General features: G+C 42.1%; 1 long non-coding RNA gene across 1 annotated transcript; it reads left to right on the forward strand.

Annotated features, from left to right (window-relative positions):
• Positions 1-299: 299 nt before the first annotated feature.
• LOC138467563 (uncharacterized) lies at positions 300-22,364 on the forward strand. The gene is made up of 3 exons (XR_011268111.1): positions 300-630; positions 12,768-12,926; positions 18,732-22,364. It is a non-coding gene; the product is annotated as an uncharacterized lncRNA (long non-coding RNA).
• Positions 22,365-22,524: the final 160 nt, after the last annotated feature.

Consider the following 22,524-nt stretch of genomic DNA (forward strand, 5'->3'; position numbering starts at 1 on the left):
TGCCCAAGCAACATGAAGGAGACTAAAGTGCCAGGAAGAGATTGCCAGAATCTGCCAAAACTGAACTGTGCATTAAATAGAGCTGAGCGCCGTCGCGCTCATGCAGAGAAGAGGATTCTGGGACTTGCAGTCCAACGCCAGGATATCGTGAGTGGAATAAAAAAAAAAAAAATAATAATGTTTTGGGCAGTCCAGGAGGGTTGTATGGGGTCCTGGTTGGCGCGCACCCAGTTGAACCCCTGCGTTCCAGCTCTGCCGTTGAGCTGGAACGCATGTAGTCTGCCCTCCATTGTTGCTGGCGAAGCTCCGGAGCCTGCGATGTGATGAAGGCCGCTTTTGAGGAAAGGCTTTCAAAACGTGTGCAAACGTGATGACGTTTGCGGAATTGAAGAGCATCTGCTTCTATATGGAATGTTGGAGTGAATAAATTTAAGTCGGCAGCGGCTGCTCGAAGACACGTATTATGGACTGCACTAGTACAGAACATTCAAAAACAAGCAACGGATTGCAGTTGTGGTGTTTAGTTTTGTGCGGATTATCTAATTATGGCAGCACTGAACGGAGGATTTCTCTAGGGTCTATCAAGGTGCTGACAAGTGGATGTTACGAGCTTCCCAAATGGAGAGTGAGGTACATTTGTATATGCGACCGCAGAGTTACGGCGCACAAGCAAAGGAGTTGCATATTATTTTAGTGACACCAATACTGAGCCACAGGTTGGTCTCATAGTATACTGACACCTGCGGTCGAATTTCTGTTTCTGCAGCATTGTGGAGGCAGCATTTGATATGGGGAGCAACATGTGTAATGTTTTGTTTAAACTGACACGTTTAATTCTGGGAGAAAATGTTCAGTATAAAATGAACATTTGATGCTGAAATACAAATTATGCATTTTAAGCTATTTTGTGGGATTGTTGCTGAACACTGGCATTGTGTTTGAGTTTACGGATTATTAGAGATGAATGATGTGACATGCATGGGCTGTTAAGTACAGTGTGAGTTTATAGGCACTGTATAAAGGAAATGCAATCGGTACGATTTGCCCTGTTTTAGATAGGCACAATTGGAGATATTGTGAAGCAAAATTTTCTTTTCATAGTGATGAGATTTTTCTTTTGTTGCAGAGGACTTTGATAACACAAATAGGCACTTTAACGGAAATTGAAGCACTATACACACAATTTTTGAAGTATTTATGTAGAATTGCTCAAATTATTGTAGAATTGCACATTATATGTTGTTGGGGTATCATGATAATTTTTATACTTAATGAGAGGTACACTTTGAAAAAGGCAAATTTTAGGAAATGCAAATTTTAGAAATGCAATATTTATATGTGTGTATTACATATATTGAAGTTATGGTATCAATGTGAATTGAAGCTTGTGTATGTGTGTGCAAGTGGAGTTTAGTAAGTGGCGCAAAGGTGCGCACAGGAGGCAGCTGGTTCTGCAGCAGTGTATTTGTGTATGTAATCGCGTATGTGTAGTAGGTGTGCGTGCTTGGAGTTGCACGTACTTAGAGTTGCACATTGTTTCTAGTTGTTTTGTTGACGTGTGTGGGTATGCACGTTCGTAGTGGAGTAATTGCGAAATATGACGGAGTATTTAGTTGCATGCATGCAAAAAGGGGTTAGGCTTATACACTTTGGCCAGGTGTATGTGGCAGTTGTACTAAAACCTTCAGGAGTAACCCCAAGGAGTTTGGACACAGTAGAGTGTTCCATTATTGGATACCTAAGGGCACGGGGCCCGTTTTCTTTTCTTTAGGTTGTTGTAGAGTTCAACGCAGTTGTGCGTAAAAGGAAGGGAAAGGAGAATTTTTTTTTTCTCTAGTAGTGTATATTTACATATTCGGGGCTACACTAGTTTGTCTGCGTTGTAGGTAACCGCACGGCAAGATGCTTCCTTTTGTTGAGTTTAGGGTTTTCCCTAGTTAGTTCTGTGATGCCAGGCGGTGCATGTGGGAGGAGGATATTTGTTGTTTTTTTTGCACGCCAGTTTACAAGTGGTATTTAATAGTAGTGGAGGGCACACAGTGTTTAGCCAGTATTTATGTAGTATTGAAGTTGTGGACTGTACACTGGCATGGGTTACTGAATTTAATTTCAGTTTGAATTACATTTTTTCAATATATTTCCAGAGTTTTCAGGTCACACCATTTGATTTTTCATCCCAGTGGTGTGTCGGAGCTTTTGGGTTTTGCAAAATTTTGAAATTGCACTACACTACTGGTTTCTTTTCATCTGGTAGTGTCAAAATGTTTACATCTGAATTTTTGGTTTTTGCAAACGTGAATGTGCAACGCATTACTAATTTTGTCATCTGGTAGTAATTGCAGGTTAACAATTTTCATAGCTTGTGCTATGCAATTTTTAAGCCACAAATTCTTCCTTTTGTGGTTGTGTTTTCCGTGATCTTTGTGTTGTATGTCTCTTTCCTAGTTTTTCATTCCTTTTTCATGTTTTCCTTAGGAGAGGAGGATGAGGCATGGTTGTTGGGATAGTTGATAGAGTACATGGGATCCTTGATGGCATGTTTAGGACTATTGTGATGGCCCTGTGTAAGTTTGCAAGATTCGTGGCTACACAGTTTTGGCAAGGTAGTTAGCCTATTTTTGGGGCGTTTTGGGTTGTGCTCAAGTGTGGCAGACTTGAGGCCAAGAGTGGCAGTCTTGGTGGAAGGTGTTTAGTTTAGGAGGGTCGATGGCTGTAGTTTTGTTTTGTTTGTCCATGTGGCAAGGTTGTGCTTGGTGGTGGCGGCACCAAGACCCTGGTGTGGCAGGCCAGGGTGGAAGGAGCACTAGTAAAATATTGTGGTTGTTAGTCCTTACGTGGTTGTGAGTTTGGGTGTTTTCTTTTGATTGAAAAAGGGGGGGGATATGTGGTATCCTGCATGTGTCTGAATGAGGTCTGAGTCAGTGTAAGAGGTGAGTGGAATGTTAGGGGAGCTTGGAGGGTTCAGGCTCTTGGAGATTCCAAGGGAGACGGTTAGGTACTTGGAGCTGGGCAGGGAACCAGGGAAGAAGCTACTAATGATCTCTCTCTCCTATATTCTATACTGAACCTGTAACCAAGAGAATAAAGCGTGTTTCCTATTTTCTACATACCTGAGTCAGCCTGGTTCCTGCTCCTTGTTATTACTGGCTCAGGGTAGATCCTGCAGGAGGCAGGATACATCACATACTCTAAAGATGCTATGGTCTTGAGATACTTTCCTTAGGGTTTGGTTTTTCTCATTGCTCAACACATGTGCTAACATCTCAAGCTGAAGTTGTGTGTTTCAAAGTGATTTTAGCCTTCAATAGGCAGCTTCAAACTCTGGGAATGGAGTTGTAGCAGCCAATTAGACACCTCAAATCACCAAAGGGTGATGCAAAGTTTTAAAAAGCTGAACTCACTTCTGGTTTTCTTTGTGGGTTTTTCTATATGGGTTTTTAAAAGGGTGAGGTCACACTTTGAGGCATACCACCATGCTGTTAACTTTATGAAGGCATTTGTGGGAGTTTTAGGAGTGTTTTTGATGATTTGTTAGAGTTAGGATTATTTTTCTTTTACCCATTTGTCTCTTTCATACCGCTTTGTCATATTCCTCTGCCTGCTTTGTGTTTTTGTAACCAAAAATCGCAAATCTGATTCTGCGGTCCATGTTTCACTTCACTTTCCCTAAAAACAAAACAAAAATAACTAAAGGATGCCCCCTTTCCACATAGGCTCTTAATTTTATGACCCCTGTACTTGTCAATTGTTTTGGTCAAACGTTTTGTGCTTGTGTTTTTTGCATTTTATTTTAATATTAGGGATCTTTTCATGGCCTGAGAGAAATGATTTTTCATTTTGAGGATACCAAAGAAAGCAAGAGAGAGAGAGAGAGAGAGAGAGAGAGACGAAGGAGAGGTGCATTTCTTGTCTAAGGAGGAGGATGTGACATTGGTCATGCAGGAGGGTGATGAACCCTTTGCGGCTGTGGGTGCAGGTGTGCAGCGACATCATCCACAACAACAGCAGGTAGAAGAGGAAAAGCCTTTAGGGTAAGCTCAGCCCAGAAGATAGAAGAAGGGCCATTAGAGAATGGTCTGGCAGAGGAAGTCAAGGCAGAGTGCGTGAAGGATGGTTTTGCAGGTGAAGAGTAGGCCAATGTAGGGGGCATGACATTGTAGGAGGGGGTAAATGTAGTGGAGTATGAATTCATGGAGCTTTCTGGTAAATACCTTGTCATGTTGCTCATACATGAGCAGGTCTTAATTGCTACTGAGACTTTGGATTAAACAATGGAAATCATTTCAAGTTTGGTGGAGCAGTAAAAAAAGTGGCTGTAATTCTGTTACCAAAACAAAAGAGGTAATGGCTGGAAGAATTAGAATTAATCTTAACCTCAGGCATTGCTCTGTGCAACCCTCTAAACCAGTGTTTTTCACCTGCTAATCCATTACAAAAGGGGAAAGTCCTTATGCAAATCAGGCTTGGTCCCCACCCCAAAATGGTCAGTCCAGCCTGAACTTATTATTATTATTATTAACTGCTTGGCCACATCCCTTATGGATGGGACCACAAGCATCCCCAGACATGTATCCACCTTGATGGCCTCATCATTGAGAAGACGCTCAGGTCTCTAAGCCCAGCATGTACCGGCCCCACATCTGGGCATACCCTTCCTACTCAGGCTGATTATGACAAAACAAAAGAAGTGAAGGCTGGAAGGTTTGGAATGAATCTCAAACTCTGGCATTTCTCTAGGCAACAACGTGTTTTGGCAGTAAAAGGAATGACTTCAATTTTTACCACCCTACCAAATCCCTAATTTGGCCCTGAAGTGGCGGAATTCTCCATTTTAATGCAAACAATGGAAGATTCACTATGGCGGAAGCACTACTCGCATTCATTCTGCCAAAATCCCCATGGAGTCCTATGGAGTCCAGAAATGGGGACTAACACAGCCCTTTCCCAACTTGTAATACTGTGGTAAATCCACGGGACCATGTGGCGGTGACAGTTTTTCTTATAATTACAATTGTTCTTTTATAACACGCTTAATACCAAAGATTGGTTTCTAAGTGCAGGATCGGGATTCAAACCTGTGTTGTGCTGCGTTGTCTTGCTTCCAAGAAAAATGAGTTGCTCCTGACCTATCCTCCCCACCAACAGTAACACATTTTGGTGGTAATTAGTGGATTTACTGCCAAATTACTGCCAAACTTGAACTGAAGTCCAGTGTCTGGGCTCACACTCATGCTGAGGAAAAAGGTGAGATCCATCGGAAAGAAGATCCAGATTAGATGTGTAAAGTTGAGGAGGAGCGGATCACTAGGCATGAGTGAAGGTATATATGGCAGTAGAGACAATTATCTAAGTGTAGGTGAGCAATGTGGTTTGTATCCTCTGCAACAAGGAGATGGTCACAAGAGATCAGACAAGTAAGGGCCACATTATTGGGTCTGATAGCAATGCGTAGCCACAATTTCTGATGGCACCATGAAACTTACAGCTTGCATGTGTTGCTCATCAGTATGGACCCTATCACTGACCACGTCAGCGCAGGACCCCCCAGTGGTGCAGGAGAGGTGGATGCTATAACATCAAGTGATCCAGTATGGTGTCGCGATTCATACCATAACGAGTACCAGTAAGCACCACCACCAACTATGCCTGTCCTTTCACAGCCAGTGTTAGATGTGTCATCAAGCATCAGCAGGTGCATTTTGGTTGGACTAACTGACTCTGGGTCAGGTGATGGCTGTGCTTGCATATGGGCAAATTTGGTGGGACCAGATGAAGAGGCGTGCATGCGCTTACTGAATGTATTGTCCTGTTTCAGTCAGGCGAACCTGGAATACACAGCAGTACATGATACAGAGAGGCACAGTATCCAACACCATCCTTCCCTACTCTATGTGGTTGTGAAGGTAGAATCTTTAGTGATGAGGATCTGTGTCAAAGCCAAATGAATTGCAGGAGTAGCTGCACTCAATGATGAACCCTTTGTTAAGGTATGAGTTTTTTCGCTAGGTGGTGACACCTTACAAAGTACATAAATAGTTCTGCTCTCTGGCTAAACCTTCAAAACTGATCATGTAGTTCAGTTCTGGGATGAATCGTCATAACATATATGAGTGGTTCGGCTCGAACAGAAAATTAAAAATTGCAGCAATAATTCCACTCTGTTAAGAACTCTATTAGTTGCAGGTTTTGTTCCACTCTGCAGTGGAGTCTTTAAAATTTCAGGAGTTGTTCTCTCTGTGGCCAAGCCTCAAAAACCTGATGAGTAGTTCTGCTCTTGGTAAAAGCCTTCAAAGTTGTACCATTAGTAATTAGAGATCTTTGGCAACAGCCAGCAAATTGATTGATTGATTGATTGATTGTTTATTTATTATGCGATTATACACAAGTGTTTCTAAGCACAAACATGAATGGGGGGGAGACATAAGGAAGACAAGAAAAACAATCTTACTAGGCGCGGTACATTCAGATCATGCAGGTGCACAGAACAGGAAATGCATGAGGGGGGTAATAGGGACCAAGTCTGCCCAGTCACGTCAGAACATGGTTTAAATGCAGAGAGATACCACTCTCATGGGTCGAAACTGAAGTGCAGTAGTGCTGCAGCAAGTACAAGGCCAGGAGGCAAGTGCAGGAGACTGGCAAGGGAGGTTTGGGACCTGTGAGACTCTGAATGTACACCAGGCAACCAGTCAGCAAAACTGAGCAGAAGTAGAGAAAGAGAGTGATAGAGCAGAAAGAGGTGATTAGCAGGGGAGAGGGAGAGAGAAGGAGGAGGCGAGGAGGAAAGTCTTGGGGAGTTTCTAAAACTTAGGAGATCCGACTCAAGGTGGAGAGAGGCAGGTAGGCTGTTCCAGAGGGAAGCACCTGCAGTGGATAAAGATCTCCCCTCATCTCTCTGCTTGAAGAAGCAGGTCACCCACACAGAGTTGCAGGAAGACTAGCGGAGGCTTCGGGAAGGAGAGTATTTAGGAAGAGAGTGTTGCAGATAAGAGTGGTCCCAGGCCCCATAAAGCTTTGTGGACAATGCAAAGGGTCTTGAACTTAATCCTTCCAGCCACGGGGAGCCAGTGATGGGATTTCAGAGCTGGAGAGATGTCGTCCCTGGGCTTGAGGCCAAGGATAGTCACAATAATTCAATTGAGATCAGATGGGTTGCGCCACTTTTGTTTATTATTAGTTGTAACAGTTCATTGATTTGCAATAATTTTCTAATGCACACAATAGACTCTTGATTTTCAGATGGGCTTGGTTTGCCAATTAAATAGAAAATGTTTAATGTCCATCGACACATGACTGGTATGAGTGAGAAAGAAGCCGAGGGTAGCCTGAGGAAGAGCTGTGCGTCATCCGCGTACCACTGAACGTTGGAGGTGAAAGTGGCTATCCTACAGGCCAGAGGGGCCATGTAGCCATTGAAAAACCAGGGGGATCGGTTAGATCCTTGAGGGACACTGCAAGTAGAGTGAGTGATAGGGGAGAGAAAGGACCCCATTTCAACATGGGATAGGTGGTCTGAGAGAAAAGAGGTTAGCCACACCAGGGCCTAATGAGTGATACCCAGGGTATCATGGAGACATACGATCAGGGTGTTGTGGTTTACCGTATCGAAGGCAGAGGAGAGGTTGAGCAGAATGAGGACAGAGAGAGAGTTAAAATGAAGATTTGAGAGCAGATCTTCACTGGTGTTCAGAAGAGCAGTTTCTGTGCCTCTGGATGCTCTAAAGCCAGACTGATTGCATGGAAGCAACCAACAGATTCAGTGTGGAGGGTAAGTTGGGAAATAGCCAACTTCTCCAGGAGTTTTCCCAGGAACGGAGTGATGGAGATCGGGTGATAATTTGCTGGAATGGATGGGTCAGCAGAAGGTTCTTTGAGGAAAGGGTGTACAAGGGAGTGCTTAAGAGCAGTGTGGAAAACTCCAGTGGTGAAGGAGAGGTTGCAGAGGTCAGCCAAGGCTGGCCGAGAGAGTCAATGTTGTCCTTGATGGTGTTGTGGTTTTGGAGGGACAGGAGTCCACCTATCTGGAGGAGCCTTTCATAGACCGGACTTGTCTAGTGACCTCCTCAGGAGGTGATTCAGTTTTCGGTGTCGACACAAAATCTGCATGAATAGTTCTGCTCTATAGTTAATCCTGAATAAATGCAAAGTACTTCTTCTGTGTCGCATATCTATAACACTTGCAGGAGTAGCTTTGCACTTTCCCGACCAGCATTGCGAGCGTGACATTACGCTCATCAGCACCTCTCTCTCCCGGCCAGCACAATGCATCACTCCATCAACTGAAACTTTCTACATACAAAGAGGCATAGGCAACAAGCAGAGCGCAGGAAGAAAGAAGGACTGATAGCATTTCAGGAATTTCAAAGTACAGATCATTAAGGAAACTAAGAAGGAGAGATAGCATTCAACCAGGCAAATTACCACAGTTGGAAAGCACAGTTTATAAAACATACAAAGACTGATAGCATTTCATAAACCCAGCAATTTTAAAGTACAATCTATTAAGGAAACAAGGAAAGTGTGATAACATTTCAGCAAATAAAAATCAAATCCAGCCATGGCAACTGCAGCGATACCTCCCCCACCCCCATTCCTGGCTGAACCTCGGACACCACCAATACGATGGGAGAGATGGAACAAAATGTTTTAAACGTACATTGTGGCCATGGGTGGTGACAAGTTTAAACCCTCTAGGAAACAATCCTTATTCCTCCACAATCTGGGCCCGGAGGGGCGCAGTGTATTTGATGGTCTTCCAGAACCACAAAGTGAAAGAGCAGGGGGCCTGGATGAATTCACCTTGGCTGTGAAGATAATCGAGGAACATTTTGAGCCAAAGAAAAATGTGACCTTCGAAAGACACACATTTTTCCAAAAAGGCAGAAGACCAGATGGAACCAGTAGAAGGGTATGTGGTGGTACTGATGACATTGAGCCACACTTGCACGTTTGATGCCTTAACAAATTCGCTGATCTGAGATGAACTGGTCAGGTGCACCCAACAATCCCAGGAAGCAAGAAAAAGTACTAGCAAGGGACTTGACCCTGGACAGGCTGTGGAACTGACCAGGGGCATCGAGCAGACGAAGCAGTATATGAAAGATATGTAAATAGAAAAAAACAATCAGGAAGAGTGCGCAGTGAGCCAGAGAAGACTCTATGGAACAAGGAAGGAGCGAACAGGACACAAGTGCTTCAGATTTGGCAACCCAAGACATTCAGCAACCAGTGTGTTCTGTCCGGCGAGGAATGCAGAGTGCATCAAGTGCAGACGCAAGGGTCATTTACAAGCAACATCATTGTAAACAAGGGAGTGCTCCATCTCTCCAAAGTGGGGAAATCAACCCTCTACACATATTTGAAATATCAGCAGTGTCTGGGGGAATGGAAGGTCCTGTGGACGTTTTTCATATTGATGGCTCAAAGATACCAATGAAGGTAGACAGTGCCTCTCCATGGACTATTGTATCGGAGGAAACCTTGACAGGAACTTTATCAAGAGAATTACAGGAATTGGCACTGCCTCAAGTCCAGCCATGTGGCTACGATGAGTGAAATAGAGCTGCTATCAAGGTTTTGAGGGCTCATTGGCTATAAAGGTAGGGAATGTGTGGCAAACATTTTAGCGGCAAAGAAAGGATCATCCTTGTTGGGAGGGGAGGAGCAAAGGAACCTAGGGGTTCGCATTCAGGCAAACCCACCTATTCCAGTGACGATAGCGGAAGTGGATGATAATGGGCCTCAGAATTTCCAAAGGTGTTCACAGAGAATTTGGGGAAGCTAAAGGACTTTGAAGACTGTATCAAGATGAAGGCAAGGACACAGCCTGTAGTGCACAAGGTGCGGCCAGTTCCCCACAATATGAAGGAACAACAACATAAATCACCCCCAAAGAAAACTACCTTTAAGAATCAATAAAGAAGAAACTATAGTGACAAGTAATAAACATAAACACAATTACACCATTGGTGTTGAAATCTAAGCACAAAGTAAATCCTTAAACTTGACTGGAAATGTCTTAACTCTTCCACGTACACGTCCCCATTCCAGCATCGTACTTCTCTCATCACAGCTCTCCACTTCTTGACCACCGCCTCTTCTTTTATCTTGTGCTCTTCCTTCCGCCGCCTTGTGTGGACTGAACTTCGCCACCTCATCGCCACTGATGGGTGGAATGCCGTAAACAGGACACAGTAAGTTTGGCAGGAATACGTTTATTTCAGAAGAAGCACAGAGCACCTCTGCCAAGCTCCCTTTCAACTGCCGAAGGTGTTCCAGAACCACTGGTGGTTATGGAACACCTTCTGAACATACCACAGAGCCTTAATAACTGCAGCAGTTCTCCTCTCTAACAAGGAAACACTTAACATGTACAATAGTTCTACTGGTTGGCAAATCCTCAAAATTGCAATCGAAGTTCCTCTTTTCAGGACCTTCAACATTTTGGGAGTAGTTGCACTTGTGGTGGCGAATGCTGCGCCTCACAAATAAAACACTATCTTCCTAAACATGTCATAGTTTGAACTGCCTTTAACTGGCAGAATAAATTAAGGAACTCTCTATGTCACACATACTGCAACATTCAGACAGAACTAGAAATGGACAGATCAAGCAGGAAATTAAAAAAATGGCTGTGCCAGTCAGAATTAGAAAAACAAATATCAGACAATATTATGAAACTGGGGCAATCAAGAAAACATCATCACCACCTGGGCCACACATAAGCATTAATGCACAGACTGTATTTGTAGCAGCAGTGCAAGTCTGCCTTATAAAAAATCAAGTATAGCAATCGAAACAGATGTGCAAGCTTCATGCATATAATGGGGTAGTGAGCCATAACGTTATTTCTACTGTGAAAATCCCTGGGAATTCCTCATACGTTTACCTCCACAAAGATATGGGGTAAATTACTTTGTTACCAAACATTTTTGCTCTCTACTAAACCACGTGTATGAGCATGTGAAGAGATGAACGATTGACATAAGACATGACAAAAGATGAACGAAATGTGCAGATTTGAAGGTGCCCTTATGTTCCCCTGAGTAAAATGGAGGAACATTTAGTGGTAATAAAGCTGCATTTGTAGGCATTCCAATGTGAATCTCATATTCAGAAAATGGAAGCATCTCGCAAAGAAAAGTACAGCATGCACAACAGGTTCAACATGGGCGAGCTTCACTCGACACAACCAAGTACAGCACAATGGAAGCATGCCGCATGTGCAGGACCAATGCAAGCTTCCTTCTGAAAAACATATGCAACACATGTACACGCTTTAATCTCACACATACAAGTTTAGCATGGGCAGGACCAGTGAAAGATCATTTCTCACATTAAGCATTATATAGTCAATAGTAAACATTACACAGCATGGCCTCATGTGTGGGGCAAGTGCGAGATTCATTATCACACAGAGAAGCAGGAACAGGGCAAGTGTAAGTTTCCTTCTTACATAAACAGTATCATGTGTGAAGGATCAGTGCAAGTGGCCATCTCACAAAAAAAACTGCAGGCTTCCCTCTCACACATACCATACAATATGGACAGGCCCAGTGCAAGGTTCCCTCTCACACATACAGAATGGCATATACCGGGCCAGTGCAAGCTTTCCTTTCACAGAAATAGGTACAGCAAACATACCTCACATATATAAGTACAGTATTGACAGGAGCAGAGCAAACACATTCAGCATTGGGAGAACAAGTATACGTTTTCTTCTTATATAGGCAGGTGCAGCAAAGACTGGGTCAGAGCAGGATTCCATCCCATGCAAAATAGTGCAGCATGTGCAGGGCAAGTGTAGAATTGTCTTAAACACAACATGTACATATTGTGTATAGAGTGTCAGACCCCACCCCTCCTCAACTGAGTACAGATAACATGATAGGCACATCAATGGTTCCAGTATTGCAGAAATCAGAATTATAGTGCCATTAATTTTCGGTAAAAAAGAGCATGTGGGGTGGCGCATATTTGGGTTAGAATGACCCATGAAGTGAAAAGTGATTCAAGTATTACACACACAACATAAATATGTAAAAATATATTATGACAAAGAGATACAAAGTAAGAAATGAAATATTGACTCACCGCTGGGTAGCAAGGTAGGCAGACTGGGATATATTGTAAAATAGATGCTCAAACACAAAATAGCGTCTTAAGGGCAGGTGTGGAAGCCCTGACTCATGCTGGTAAAGGAATGATCTTTGGCAGCATCTCACTGTGAGATTATTATGTTGGAAGGTTAAATTTGGCAGGAAAACCAGACACAAGACATAATAATGAGGACAAAATCAGCTGCAGTACTTGCCATCAAATAAATTAACTTATTTGTTTTTCCATGGTATGAGACACTGACTAAACTTGGCAGAACCTCGAAGAGTAGATAAGAATTGACAAGTGATGTTGTTATAATTGTTCTTGGCAAAAGATGAAGAATGTGTAATTGTGTTCAGCTGGGATTTCAAATAGCCTATCAGTCTATGTGTCAGACAGCAAGTGTTTGCCAAATATGAGCTAATGTGGGCTTGGTGAGTAACAGATGACCGACCCAATCAAAAGATAAGAATGGCTTTTCCATGGACCTATCAGATATATGCTCTGACAAGGTAGTAATTTGCATGGGGGTGTTGCATCATTCAACTAGGCCTATATAAGCAAGGGAGGGCAGAATGACTGTGTGTGCCTTCCAGAGTGTCTTGTAACCTGTAATAAAGATGGCTGTGAAACTCACCCGTGCGTTCGTTCGTTTGTTCCCGTCTCAGAGTTCACAGATGCCAGAAAGCTTGATGGGATAGAGAAGGACCCTCATATACACTTGGCGACCACAAAGGGACTTGAAGTCTTTCTCAAGATCCACGGACAACAAGCCAGGCTTCAAGTTGGCGTGTTGACAGAGATGGTGAGATGCCTGAAAGAGATGGGTGAGTGGCAAAACTGCAGTGTGCTCTCATACTTTGTCTTGGGCATCTCCCCATGACTGTCAGCATGGTGCACTTGGCATCTGTGAATTATGGTATGTATTATAGGGGACAGAGGCAAAGGAAAAATCATGTTATGTATATGTTAAGGGGATTGTGGTAGTTTAGAAAGTAACAGGAAAGTAATGGGGAAGAAATACAAGTAACACAAGATTTTGTTTGGTTTTGTGTAACGAGAGAGAGAGAGAGAAAGTCTGGGAGTCCTAACCCTAGTGGATTCAGAAGAAATTGCTATGCACTTCAGTTAAAGTAAAATAGGCCATGTATAGGACAGGCCGATATAAGATAAAAATGTAAATTCTGTGATCAGGGTATTATTAGGGGCAAGATAATGAGGGTGCTCACCATGATTTAAATGTGAAGAGTCGACCACTTTGTCTGTTTGTGTATTTATGTTGAAAAGAAGTCAAAGAGCGACATATGTGTAAGGAAATTGAGGAGAAGTTAAGAAGTTATATTAATTATTTAGGGAAGTGGTTGGCGGCAATCAAAAGAATAGATAGGCTAATGAAAATAGAGGTTTGAGCAAGCCATTGATGGGGCGGGCTCATATTTGCTGTTTTGAGATGTTCCAACGCTGCTGTTAAAACAAACAAAAAAAGAAAAAAATGCAGTCAAATTATGACTCCACTTTGCACCTTTAAAACACGTGAGTGAAGGCAGGCAAACGTTTACATTTTATGTACTCACAAAGATAAGACTTTTAATGATCTAAAACATTTAAAACGATAGAAAACTGACAAGCTAATCAGCAGAGCGAAGAGACAGATAAAAGACATATAAGAGACTCTGCAGGCATTTTCATAGCTAGGGGAAAAAAGTTATTAAATTGAGTTATGACTCAAAATCCGACAGTAGGTTCTCATTCTGGTTAAGCAAATGAAGGTAATTTGGTACATTACATGTTTTAAAAAATGCATCAAAACAGAAATATAGCCACTTTTGCCACAGTACACAGCTGAAAAACATCTAGCACTGACATACACAAGTGAAATTTATGTTCGAAACCACGATGCAGTTGAAAGATTAGCCAAGGCTCTTCTTCCAAGGACTTTGTTTCAAAGTTAAAAGATAAAAGCTGACTGAGCCAAGAAGTAATTAAATAAATTGCAGGAATCTAAGGCTGCATGAATTTTGAAAAAAGATAGCTTTTCCAGTCAAAACAGCTATGTATCAGTTTGCACAGTGAAGCAGATAATATATTTTTGAAACATTTGCGAAAAATTGTCAGAAACCTAGAGAGAAAGGAAGTATGTATATTAAACATTGTAATAGAAAAATACATAAAAAGTCATGAAGGAATGATTGAAACAAGTGACAATCAGTAGGGCCAAAACTGATGTATATATGTTTGCTTGAAATAAGTAGTGGGTCATTTGTATATTTTTTGGGAAATAGTCATATTTTTGGTACCAAGCTGAAAGTGAGCCAGGGCTACCCCTAATCCTTATGGAAATATAATTTTGAAACAGAACTCACTGAATTCATTTTTGTATTTTAAAGATTTTTTAAGATATGTATGTGTAATGCTTGTGTCTTTGAGTAGGCACGCTCAGTTATGGGTCGAAAATGACAAACACTAGCTGAAGAAAATGACAATTGAGTAAGTTTTGAGAAACAGCATTTTTTCATGGCATTCATGTATGTTTATTGAAAGCCAGGTGTTAGAGAAACACTGGATTGGTTTAATACATTGTGGGGTAATTAAACCCCTGGTATTTCAGTCAAAGGATATATATTTTGAAGAATTGTTGATTCTGCCAGGGTTGAACTCTATTTTGAATATAGTGTTTTGTACTGGAGGCTGCTTCCGGTTATTGTACATGTGTGAGCTGGGGAGGCCCCATTGAGTCACTGGTTGGAAGTCACACAAGTCACTTCACACTGGGAACCCAGTGGATTGCCCCTGATTTGTTGATTCTATGTTGGAAAAGATGGCCGTTTATTGTGGGTGATTGACGGGACATTTTTGAAAAAGTATAGATCATAAGGCACGCATGGCCAATTGCACAGATGAGGAAAAGAGGGAAAATGTTTTGCTAAGAGGTTTTCAGTGCACTAGAAAAAGAAAGACAGTTTGCAAATGAAAGCACAGGAGAGTGCTGTGGTTGACCAAAATAAAATAGTGAGAATATTGGTAGTTGGGGACAGAGAGAAGGCACGTGATATGCACCATAAAACAATGCAGAGTCGTGGGGATGTTATATATGCAGACTCAGCCATGTGCACCAGGGCCACAGCAGATTGCGCAGGTTTCAAGAGGGGGGACAATGTTTCTCCCACTTCACAAGTTAACTAATAGAGGCATTTGAAGAAGAAAAAAATATATATGTCTAAAGGAAAAACTGTGAAAGGATGTTGCGAGAATAAAAATGTAATTATGAGTGCACATTGCATGAAATAGTACATTAATGCAATAATGAATGATATTAAAGTATGCACAGTGAATAGTTATGCGGAATAGCAAGCATTAATAAGATAAAGACACTTTTTCCGGCAATGATGTCAAAGGTGCATGTAGTGATGCAAACATTTATATTTAAAAATAGGGGCGGAGTAAGTAATGAGGGGAAATACTTGAAAACGCACCAAGACTAAGGCTACACACAATATGGATGAAAGCATGATATATTTAACAGTTGTATTGAGGAGAAATCTCAGTAACTAACTAGGCAATAATGTGCACTAGTTTAGGGATTAAGCTATGAAGAACACACAAGAAAGTGCACTAGTATTTTCCACGGTCTGAGCATACAAAGAAGTATTTTTTATAGAAATACACACCCTGATTGGCCTGACTCTAAGAACAAGGAGTGCATTATTTATTTATGGGTTTTGCAGGGTTTGTGTAAGTGAGGCTGGGCACTGACAAAGAGAAATGAGGATGCCTTGGCACAGTTATTGAGCACAACATGGAGTATTATTATACGTGATGAAATAATACACTAGGAAAACAAGTAGAATTTGGAGACATGAGCAAAGAAGACATTTTGTAGGAGATTGGGGAAAAGTTGAGATGATTAAGGTTAGAATCTCTTTCATGATATGCTTATAAGGAGAGGAGGAATGACACACACGCACACACACACACATGCATGCACACACAAAGATGTGCACACATACAAACACAGGCACACACACACACAAACATGCACACACATGCACACACACATGCACAAATGCACATACACACACATGCAAATGCAAACACACATATGCATGCACACATACATGTACTTGTGGAAGTACAGGCAATCAATGGTTTGCAGGCAATGCATATAAAAACACACATCTGTAGTCTGGGAAGGAATTCAATATTGCAATAAGAACACACACACACATACATACACATGGGATGTTTTTGTTTTACATTATGAATACCAGATAGGAACATTATGTCTTATTGAAGGGAAATATAAGATTAGCTAGATTTTGGAAACTATAAATGGATGAGAGCTAGGAATACTTTGAATTTACTGGCTTAAGAAGGGATAAGAGAAGGGGTTGCCCCCGATCCAACTTGTATTAGACGCAAGCGCTGAGAGTGCAACTGGTACAGCAGCCAGGGCAAGTGCAAATGAATTCACTACAGGGGCAATGCAACAAGCCCCCATACAGACTTAGCAATATGCAAACAATGGACAGGTATTGACACCCAGAATAGGAGGTGCCATTGTGGTAGGAGGACATCCTTTGACAGGAACGGGGGTATGCATGTACTCACAATAGCACAGCTCACAGGATGACTTGATGTGTTCAGAATTATCAGTGACACCAGACCCCCGAGATGAGCCAAGGTTAATGTGACGAGAGGAGACAAAACCTTTGCTGAGGCTATATGTTCATGTATACGGGAGGGAAGGTATCCAATGTTGAGAAGTGTTATGAGATACTCAAAGGGTTTCGTTTTTTTGGAGCCACGAGTTGAGTTCCTTTTATTGATGTATTACCAGTCTCCTTAGTAGAGTGTGACATGACTGTTCCTTTTGTTATATTTGCAACAGGCTCCAGTTAATATTATGGGAAGAGATTTAATGAGAAAACTTAACATGACGATTTCATTTATTGACCAAGGGATAGTGTGTTCCACTCCTGGAATACAATTTTTAATCATGGGTGAATTTATACTGCCATTCCCAGGACAAGTGGCTCTGTGAGGCATTCCAGTGGAGCCAGGGGCCTTTCCTTTATCGGGTGAGGATTTTATTAACATTGCTAGATGGTTTAGTGGGGAGGACTGTGAGCATACCTGCCGAATTTGTGTTCAGACCATAGATACCTATGGATGAAGAGGGGAGACTGACAATCCCTCTAGAGTTAGATGCAGCCATAGTACGAAGGGAAATGGTGATGCACGAAGAAATGGATGAGGGTGGATCATAGAGAACAGTGATAGCTCTTGAAGAAGGGTCTAGGTTGACTGACATCACTGATGATGACATATTTTGAAAGGACGCAACAGATGAGGAAGTGGTGGTATTTTATGAGCATCACATACTGGATAAAAATAGAGAAAAGGGGAACCACAGCGAATGATAAAAATGCGGCAGATCCCAGCATATATGCAAGAAGACTTGGAGAGAGTGCCAAGTGCCCTGTGGACCACAGGCCCTCATGAAATGGGTCTATTGGAAGGAATAGGGGCACAAAATAAAAGATACACACATACGGGATTATAAATATGTAAAACATGAGAGGTTTGTGTTACAGTTAAACTAATTAATGTAAAATAATCATAAACAATTATAGCTAAAAGCGCTGAAGTAAGAAGTTCAAAACTAAGAAGATTGACGTTAATTCTGGGGAGAAATAAATAAATAAATAATGAATGGATGAAGGAATGAATGGATATTAAAACAGCTAAAAACACAAGTTGACAGGAGGTATAAATAAAGGAACAAAGACTAACATTGTGAGACAATGGTGATGGAGGAAGGTCTAGATAAGATATCCAGATTTGCAAACAATGAGCACAATGGATGGTGCTTGTTTCAATAGATCAGTGTAAAATATTTGATGAAAACAAAATGTGATTAATGAAAGGCCAAAAAGGTATGGATGGCCAAGATTGATCCAACAATAGGAGAGAATGTTTAGTAGAATGGCACAAAAGAACATACAAGAGTAAGTAACAAGAACATTGTTCATGTTTATATGAAGATGCTGTTTCATGTTTTTCAGATGAAAAATATTGTCACTTTTGGAGCACAGAAGGATGTCTATATGGCCTTAGTGGAGTATAGCAATATAATGAGAAGAAAACATTATGACAAAAGTAAGAACTAGTGGAAAAGTAGAGAATGAAAAGGTAAGTACCAGTTGACACAGTAAGTGTGTGAGCAAATCTTATTGATCATTATTAGGAGTAAGAAGACCCAGGTGAGTACAGAAAAAAGGTAGTAAGGGATACAGTCCTTTTGAATAGGTAGCATTTTCCCAAGAAAGGTGCAAACAGGTGTGAGCATAGAATAGAATATATATGCCTGTATATCCATATTTAATGACAAGAATGAAGAAGATTTTGGATAGAAGGTGGAGTAACCGTTTTGTAATTCAAGTAATAAGGAAATACCGAATATGATTTTTTTTTGCAAATGCATGAAAAATTAAGGATAGGCAAAACAATATATTTCTATATGACACACTCACATGATGCACTTAATAGAATCAGTGCTGGCATTCAAATAACAGGGGTAGGCAAGATTAGTCTAGGAAGGGCAATGAAAAATGTTAATTATGTCTCAACAGAATAAATACAGCAAAGAAAGAAAAGACCGCAGTCACACACCATCAGGAGGAGGACTTCAAAAGTACAGAGAACATTTTCAACATAGCAGAAAAGACTAATACCGGCCTTTCACTACACTTAAGAAAATTTGAAGGAAATTAAAAAGTGCACCTACAATAGGGAAGTAACTGATCACTTTGCCAACTTAAACATGACTTTGCCACTCTTTTGTGTTTCTACAGGGAGCAAGAACTTATACCAGCGTCCTCTTCTTCAGTTATGGATGCAGCAAGAAGAAAGAAAGGAAGCGACTGAGGAAGACGCATCCATTTTTCAAAAAAATGCTTTGAATTTGTTTGTTTTGTCTTTTATTATTTTTATCATAAGGAAGGAGACTGTATTCCTCTATCGTGTGAAGAATGACAACAACAGAGAAAATGTTTCCTTTATACAGTTTTTGGGGAAAAAAGCCCATGAAAAAAATAGGGAAATGCCAGGAAAAGAAAAACATGTATATGCTTTATGGTCTCATGGCATAGCCACACTCAGGTATCAGCCAGAATGTATGGAGCATAGGTGATACAGCAAAGGGAGAAAGAAGCAGCCATTCTATTATATTAGAAAAAGAGAAAATGCAGTAATGATTGTTTTTAGGAGGTAGGAGTGTTTAAAGGAAGGACATGAGTATTCTAAGGTTTGGGTTTGAGGAGGCAGTACTGACGATAAACATTCACTTACTTTTTAAGAAATTAATTACGTTTTTTATTACAGATGGACGGGAGGAACCTGCACACCAGGTGATTGATGGCAACCGATCCTACAAGCAGGGAGAAAAGCCCAGAGTCAAGAGGGCTTTGAGGGACCCAGCCAGATGCCCAGTTGCAACTTCCTTCAAAACACTTTTTCCCTATGAGACTCTGCCACCCTGGTGTTCCCCAGAAACAATTGAATGCCCTTCCCTGGACTATTCTATGTGAATAAAGAAGACTGAAAGTTTGAGTTCTTTGTGATCAGAAACAGAACCAAGTAAATACAAAAGGACTGGCCAATTAAGGGGCCTCTGTACTTGCTACAAAACAGCTCAAAGGACAAATAAAACAAATAGGCTAAAAATAAAGAAGGTATTTGGACGCAGAATAAGCAAAATAAGATGAATCGGGTGAAAGATGTGCCGATGGAAGACGAGGACGAAATTCAAATGTGCATGGGGAAAGGGCAGGAAAAAATTGATATAAACAGTGAAATGTGGCATATGAACATAATAGGAGAAAATGGGCTGGTGGGTTCCCTTAAGGAATGATCTCTCCCGATTCCTGTGGTGGCTGAAATCACTTGTGCATGTTATGTTCATTTTAATTGGGTAATAGGGGTAGGATCCAGACAGGAGGAAATAAAGTTATTCTTAGGGGATGCGTACATACAATGGTTCAAAGAGGGAGAAACGGTTACAATGGTCTTTTGACAAAAGGAGATACATATATGTCTTAGATTAAAAGAGTACAATATGATTGAAGACACTGTTGATTCCTTAGAAATGGGTTTTATGATACCTCCCATTTTGAGATGAAGCTCCACTCTGAGGGGGGTGACTGAGATACGGATGTATAGGTACACTGCATATGAAAGAGGGTGGACATTGGGTGTAGTGGTCTTGTATTGAACAGTGGTTGAATACTGACCAGAGGGAGGAGTGTATAGGGGTGTCAGACCCCTCCTCCTTCGACTGAGTACAGACAGAGCCGGCCTTGGGGGGGCGAGCCGGGCAAACGCCTGGGGTGCCACGACCCCAGGGCGCCTTTTGCCCCTACCACCCCAGCTCAAGGGAGTCTTTCAAGGGCTCCCCCGAGCTGGCGTTGTGGGCGAAGGCGCAGCAGGTGACCTTTTACTGTAAAATGTGCCTGCGGCGGTGGTGCATTTAAATGTGCCCCTCTGCCGTGGGCACTTTTCACAAGAAAAGGTGCCATTAGCACCCCACCACGCCAGCTCCGGGGAGTCTTTCAAGGACTCCCCGAGCTGGCGTGGTGGCAGAAGGCGTGGCAGGCGCCTCATTGTCATTGAATGAACCCGCGGCAGCGGGCTCATTCAATGGCAATGGGTTGCTAACGCACCCTATTTAACCTCCTCGCCGGCCATCCTGGCCCTGCCCCCTGTTAACCAGGGGGGCGTGGTGGGCGAGGGGGGGGTGCCAATTCACCCAGGGCGCTGCTGCCCTTAAGGTCGGCCCTGAGTACAGATAACATGGTAGGCATATTCAGAATTATAGCACCTTTATTTTTAGGTAAAAAAAGAGCACGTGGGGCTGTGCATATTTGGGTTAGAATGACCCAACAAGTCAAGAGTGCTTCAAGTATTACACACATATCATGAATATGGAAAAATATATTATGAAAAAGAGATACAAAGTAAGAAATGAAATATTGGCTCATGGTTGGGTAGCAGAATAGGCAGACTGGGATATATTTTAAAATGGATGCTCAAACACAAAATGGTGTCTTAAGGGCAGGTGTGGACCTTCTGACTCATACTGATATTGAAATGATCTTTGGCAGCATCGCACTGTGAGGTAATTATGTTGGAAGGTTACATTTGGCATTTGGCAGGAAAAACAGGCAAAAGTCATAATAAGAAGGGCATGATTACTTTTATTATTTTGCCATTAGCTTGACCGAAGCAACGCAGAAACAATAAGCAAGAAATCCTGTGTAAAGTCTTGCAGATGCTTAGATGCAAATAACCCCAGGAGCACCTGAGGAACCTGGTAGAGCCATAAAGCGACTAACCTACGGGCAGTATAGAATAGCAATGTAGAAGCCTGTTATGGCTTAGACAAATTACAACATGCTGCAGACCCTCGGCTGAAGCTGAACGAAGCAGTGTAAGGCTGCCCAGAAGAGCGAACGTGTGGGACAGGACCTGCTGCCAAGCGTACTAGATTTGAGTGACATTCCATTCCCTGACCTACAGTAACACTGACTGCAAGAAATGCAAATAAATCACTTTATTCAGACTAATTCAGAGCTGCAGAACCCAGAAACCTGATCTCTGGACATGTGACCAACCGAGCTGATGATAAACCGAAACTAGCAGCTGGGAAAGCAGAGCCGGCCCGACAATGGCTTGCAACAAGTTGTTAAAGAGGAAGCCGAGTGTTGCATGATGAGAACGAGCACTCTCATAGTCTGTTGGTGGTGCACACACAATACAATGCAGACACATAGTTCCTCTTGTCACCTTGATAAGATATACTTTGTGCCGAGAACTGTCTTGGGTCCCAGGTCTGGGGGCAACAGCTCTAACCAATCACAATACAGGACCCTAGGGGTGGGTAGAGCGGGGCTACAACCAATCATCAGACCCTCACACTGCAACATTAAGAAGAAGCATTTTTTGGGGATGAAACAGGTCAGCCATCTGACATGGGAGAGCCAATAAACTAACGGCTATAGGGTCTGCCATAAGTGGACTATCACTCAGCTCCCAATCCAGTTGTACCACAGGATTGCTGGAGAGGTGCCCAGTTTGTGACGTCATTGTGATGTGGATTTGACTAAAAACTGGCCTGTGAGCCAGGGATCACTGAGACGATCCAGGAGCCTGTTCCTTGTTCTGATCCCTGTTGGATTTGTTTGTAATAAACCACAGTTTGAACTTGCTGTCTGTCTGGGCCTGTGTTCGTTTTGGAAAGGGAAGGGGTTAGGCCTTCCATGAGTTTGAAATTTGCGAACTCCTAGTAGCCCCGCTTTCCTACCTGGAAGTTTATCCTAATAAGTGGAAGAGTTTTGATAGAAGGAGTCGTGAGAGGACTGAAAATGG

The sequence above is a fragment of the Ambystoma mexicanum genome, chromosome 4q, assembly GCF_040938575.1.
Source record: "Ambystoma mexicanum isolate Mex_15411 chromosome 4q, UKY_AmexF1_1, whole genome shotgun sequence".
In the NCBI taxonomy this organism is placed as follows: Eukaryota; Metazoa; Chordata; class Amphibia; order Caudata; family Ambystomatidae; genus Ambystoma; species Ambystoma mexicanum.